At 42.4% G+C, this 6000-nt stretch overlaps 1 protein-coding gene across 1 annotated transcript in view; it reads left to right on the top strand.

Annotated features, from left to right (window-relative positions):
- Window positions 1-327: 327 nt before the first annotated feature.
- The window catches only part of PAX5 (paired box 5), a 261611-nt gene continuing 255938 nt past the window's right edge, over window positions 328-6000 (top strand). Inside the window, exons 1-2 of the mRNA XM_083719437.1 lie at window positions 328-646; window positions 4104-4330. The gene's annotated coding sequence lies outside the window, so the exon portion shown is untranslated. The remainder of the gene's footprint in view (window positions 647-4103; window positions 4331-6000) is intronic.

Here is a 6000-nt window from a genome sequence, read left to right as displayed (position 1 = left end):
ACAGAAATCGCGCAGCGGCAGCGGGAGGCCCCATTAACTAAAGTGGCACCTCAGGTTAAGAACAGTTTCAGGTTAAGAACGAACCTCCAGAACGAATTAAGTTCTTAACCTGAGGTATCACACTATTCTCATCCCTTCCAGCTCTACAGCTCTATTATTGATTGATTCTGTGAGGCATGTAAAGAGTTAACTGAACTGAATGCAGACTTGCAAGCAGCAAAGAGTCAGTTAAACTGTCAAGCAGGTGCTATATTAGGGGAGGTTTATGGCTTTATATTCAAAACCAATGGGGGGCTGTTTTAACTGGTCAGTAAGTGGACATTCTGCCTCATCTCATTGGCCCATAACTACAAACCAATCACAGGACAGGATTTCACTCGGATGGTAGTGATAAAAGGCCAGGTTCAGTACTGGTCAGACTAGAGTAGCTGTTGGAGTGGAACAGTGAGGGCTTAGGGGAGCAACTAGGAGAAGAGGTTTGTTTCTGAAGGGAAGTTGGAGATGTAACCGAGGAACTGGTATCGCCAGGGCAAAGAGCTGAAGGTCTGCTAGGAGGAAAGATAGGTTTTGTGGCTATTGCCAAATGCCAGCTGGTTGTTCTGAACAGCAACCCTAAGAAGATTGAAAGGACCCAAGAGTGAAGGATGTGAGTGCCAAGTTGAAGACTACTTGTAAAAGTCTCTGGGTGTAGTGAATTGTGTGTTAACCAGAGAGAGAGAGAGAGTAATTTGCTAGGGCTTGAATAGAGGAAAAAACTAACCTGGTACACACACACGTTTTCCAAATTACAGTATTTAAATTTAATACAATTTTTAAAATAATTAGGTTTCCCATTCCTGTTACAAACTGAAGTCCAAATGCTTCCTGATGATGCCCCTTCATTCTTTTTTAATCACCTCCTTATCCTTCTATTAATTTTAATCCTTTTTCATAGCTGGCCTTTTTTGTTTCCTTACAATCAGCACCTTTGTTGTTTCCCAAACATATAAAAATCCATTTTGTGTGTGTAGACCTTCCAACACTCTGTTCCCAGACCTGGTGTGTAGAGAGTTTATTGCCACTGTCCTTTGTCCATAACTACATTCTTAATGGTTATATGTGATCCTCGGATAAAGGGTAGTATAGAAATTTAATAAAGGAACAGTAACCCTATTTAAAGTAACTCAATGAAACCACTGACCTTAGTAAATCCTTTAAATAAACATGACTGCCTATTAAGAATAAGCCTCAATAAGCTTATAATGTCATAGATTTTTAAACTTTAAATATACCATGGTATGTTTTGGTCCATACTGCTGCAGGAGGAGGATTGGGCTGAGTGGAATTATGGAAGTGGGTCTGTTGCAGTGATAGGGAATCATCTGCCTGCAGCATCTGCACAGAGACCTGCTGTTGTATTGTACTATGTAGCCAAATACAATTATGGTACATTTCTTTAGGATTTATTTCCACTCTCACACTTTTTATGACCATTAACAGTGGCTGATGAATAATAAAAGAAGCACCACCAAACTTAAAACAAGGCAAATCAAGGTAGAAAGCAGTGAAATGGAAACACTTCAACTTAGAGCTTGCAAGGATTCAGCAATTTCCCACAGTGTAAGGCTCCTTGATAGTCAGCTAGCACCCAGTACTAGCCTGGACAAATCTTCTGAAGTGCTAGGTAGTCCATGCAAGGGGTGTATGGAGTATTAGGGGAGGGGTAGTATCGCTGGTGGGGGGAACACATCGTGCTCCTTCTGGGGTAGTTTGTCCACCTTTGGTCCCCACCCTGCATTCACCTCTCATCTGTGGTTCCTATAAGCTATTAGCATGTGACAGCAGCCAGACCCTAGGAAATGTCTTTGACTGGATGGCTAAAGCAGGTGAGGGGTAGCCAAGGGTCTCAAACCCTCAGTGAGTTAGGGATTTCTATGCATGCAAAGACAGGCTCCAGCAGATTGTGTGGAAAAGACCAATAGTGGGTATCGTGGCCGAGAAGGTGGTTTCTGCATGTACTGTAAAGGGAAATGAGGGGCAGATGGAGAAGAAGCCAATCTAGAAGGATCCTAAACCTCCACTGCTTTGGGGGAGATCACTGGGAAAAGAAAAGGCTAAGGAGTAAACCCTACACAAATCTTTAGTGGAGTCACTAAAATAGTTTGATGTCGCCTTGTATGCCTCCTTCCAGCAACTCCTGAAGCCAAGCTGCAGCGAAACATTACTCTCCTTTACTTTGGAGAGTAAGGCTGAGGGGGGATTTGTTGTCTGGACAGCCCAGGACCTCCATACACACTGCTCAGGCTTGGACAATAATGTTAATTTTTGAGTCAGGCCTGTTTTTTTAATTCTTGTTGTTTTGTTGGTTCTTTTCCTCCCTCATTCTCATTTTTCAGGGGGGGAAATGTCCCTTAAGGAACACTCCATGATAGCTCATCAGACGAACATGTGAATGGCTGACATTATGTAATGCTTTGACATTTCGCATTCCCATGGTATTATCCCACCACCACCAATGCAGAATAAGCTGTCAGAGCATGAAATTGGTATTTTTACATATTCTTAATGTACAGATGTCAGTCTGAAAACCATTCTCTGGGGTTAAGATTATATTCTTTGTTTCACTCCATTCATATGCGAAAATCTGTTTGAAGGGGTTTTTTTTAAGGAGAGACAAACCTTAAATAAAGAATTTAAATTAATAGCTCTATCAAAACAGCACAAGGTGTGATGGAAGCAAGGCAGGGTGTGATGAAAGCAAGATAGACCATATCACTCCAAGACTGCAACACTCCGTTTAAGCACCTGTGTTTCTGGCACACTTAGCAGAAAGTCAACGAGAGCCAAATGCAAATTGGAAATATAATCAGTGACCTATTTTCTACTGCCAAATTTATCAGCATGTTCCAAATCAAATCTGCTCACAGTTTACAAGTGTGTTATTCTATGTTGATTGCCATGAAAGAATGCTGTAACCTTAGGGGAGGATTAGTATTTCTAAAAACAAAGTAGCACCAGGGGATGGTGGGGTAGTGGGAAAGGAGTAAGAAAATGCTCAATCTGATGATCCTAGTTGTTGAGATGCTACCACAGGCTCCAGTACCTTGCCCAGAAATGGTGCATTCCTCATGATTAGTAAATGACAACAAGACTCACCAAAAGTCAATAAAAGTATATGATGTTATCATTCCTGCATTCATTTATTGATTTTTATTACATTTCCATACAGCCCTTTATCCAAGGATCACATGGTGGTTTATAATATAAAAATACAAAAATACATAACATAATAACAAGCAAAAACTATATTCCCCATCCAATAGAAATACACATTTTAGAAGGTCATATACTGTTTAATTAGCCAAAAGCCTGGAATAAGAAGAACGTTTTTGCCTGGCGCATAAAGATATGTAATGAAGGTGACAGGTGAACCTCCTTGGGGAAAGCATTCCACAAGCAGGGAGCCACTGCAGAAAAAGCCTGCTCTCATGTTGCCACCCTCTAGACATCTCGTAGAGGACGCACATGAAGAAGGGCCTCAGATTATGATTGCAGGGTCTAAGTCAGTGCAAATGGGAAGAGGCAGACCTTGAGGTATTGCATTCCTGAGCCATTTAAAGCTAGGGCAACCCAGTTAGATGGGAGGGGTACAAATAATAAAATGATTATTAATATTTATAGGTCAAAACCATCCCTTCATAATCTATGATGGCTTCTGTGTGTGGAAAAGCATCTGCCCTAAAGATTAGATTTGCTCTTTTGCTGTTTTTTATGTTTAAAACACAGTATGCTTGAAGTTCAGTCAGGGAGCCCCTAACTGGCACTGTGGACAGCTTGCTGACAACCTCCTGATCAAGAGCTACTGAAAGGCTGGAGTCAGGGAAACCCAAGTGGCTTCTGCTGCACCTGCATTCCAAGAAAGATCAGGACCAAGGCGGGGGGGGGGGGGATAATTCCTCCTGCAGTGGGGAGCTCCCAATGAGGATGCAATTCTTGGAATTATCCCTGTTCTGATTGTATCATGTTGACCAACGTTACGTGACTGCCAGAAAGACCACCACATTTTTAACTTCTCTTGCTTGTTGCAAATTGTCACCACCTTGCTACCTTCTCCTTTCCCCTAGATGTGTGACTTGCTTTTTTGAATGACCCCTTAACGGAGGATTTTGTTAACATGCTTGCACTTGGGGGCTCTGGAGACTTCTACTTGGATCAACAAGAAACATTGATTCTAACATGTTCCAGAGGATTTGTGACATTCTCAGCGTGTGTGAAACTCAAATCACCCCCCACAGGCCCACCGTCTGATGACATGTGGAAAGCTTTCCTCGCTATTTGTCCTTGGAAATGTGTAAGTACAGAAGTTAATCCTTCTTGGGATAAATCTCATTTATGTGTTTGTCTCCTCGGCAAGGTTTATCCTACTTCATTAAGTTTTGGCATCTCAAAGGGCAACAGCTGCACCGTCACACTGCCACCGCTTTAAGAACCTCCATTCATGATAATGTTTAATGCAAACTTATTCCTCTTGCCAACTGCAGGAACATTAAAGCAGATTTTCCTTATCTTATTACTATTTGCTTTTTAAAGTATTTTGATTTTAAACAAAGATACTGTACAGGATCTTCAGCTGGTATACCTTGGCATAGCTCCAGTAAATTAAGCATTGCTCCTTCCCTCCAACTCAGCTGGGTATCTGACCCAATTTGGGAGAGAGTGGCGGTTTGAAAGGGTAGGAAAGCTTGACTCAGTACTTGTTTATATGTGACAATAAGGACTGGGATTTCTTCTGTAGCACATTGTTTAGAAGGAATTTACTGGGCACAGCCTGTCATCAGTGCTGGAGCAGGTGCTCAGGCAAGATGCCATCGGTGCCCACCCTTTCTGAGTAGCTCCACCTCCTCAGGGGCAGACTTTGGTAATCTTTCATAATATGGCACCCTGTGCGGGGCCAAAAACTTCTCCATCTCCTCAGTGTGGCCACTGCTTACTTGCTCATGTGGGATATTTACAATGCACTCAAACCAACAAGACGTGTTCACCAGAAAAGCACACACAGAGGAAGTTGGCAGTCCTACCTGTGAGAGCCACTCCCGTTGTGTACTGCCAGGTAAGCGGGGTCCATGCTCTAAAAGCTGGCTATGTTCCTGGCCTGCTCTCTCTTTTCTCTGCTTCTTGATATTCAAATACTCATCTCTTCTCTTTGCTCATCCATAACTAAGGATGTAGGCCAGCTCAGATTCCATTTTAAAGTACAATATATGTCTGCAACTACTTTTAGTCACCACTCTCAAGACTGCCTCTGTGAAAAAGAATGAGTAAATTTTTCTTTACTTATAAGAAGACTGTTTTGCTTATTGTTTTTAAGGGAGAAAAGGTAAATAACCAGGAAATGTAGTCTGCATTAAAGCATCCTGGATTACTTTACTAAAAGGCTAAAGCTAGTTTTATCAACAGCTTCCTTATTTTGAGCTGCAAAGGGACATATGCTAAACTCACAAACATGAGCGAGGAATGATAATATCTAACTGATATATCCTTTCCTAGTTTTAATACATCCCTACAACTCAGAGACAGCAAAGAGGAGGAACAGCAGGGCCAGGAGGTTCTGTGGTTTAACAGTGGGTGACTTTGCAGCAAGGGGCCTTGGCAGGTGTCCATCAATGCACTCTCCTGACATTGGCCCAGCTTGCTGTGACTTAGAGCTGTTGCTCTAAGACAATGTGTTGTGGTCAGTGTGGTGTAGCGGTTAGGCCGGGCATCGGACTAGGACTTGGGTAGACCAGGGTTCAAATTCCCCACTTGGTCATGAAGCTCGCTGGGTTACCTCGGGCCAGTAACTGACTCTCATCCAAACCTATCTTACAGGGTTGTTGTTGTTGGGATTAAATGAGAAAGGCAAGACCTGCTTTACATCTGCAACAGAATTGCTCACCACCTGCTCTTGACATCTATTTTTATCTTCTGGCCTTGCCATGTTGCACGCCCTTAAATAACACGTCATTTGTGTTTTGTTTTGAC

Source organism: Podarcis gaigeae (genome assembly GCF_964106915.1).
Source record: "Podarcis gaigeae genome assembly, chromosome: 17".
Lineage (NCBI taxonomy): Eukaryota > Metazoa > Chordata > Lepidosauria > Squamata > Lacertidae > Podarcis > Podarcis gaigeae.
This window is presented reverse-complemented; position numbering and strand designations above follow the sequence as displayed.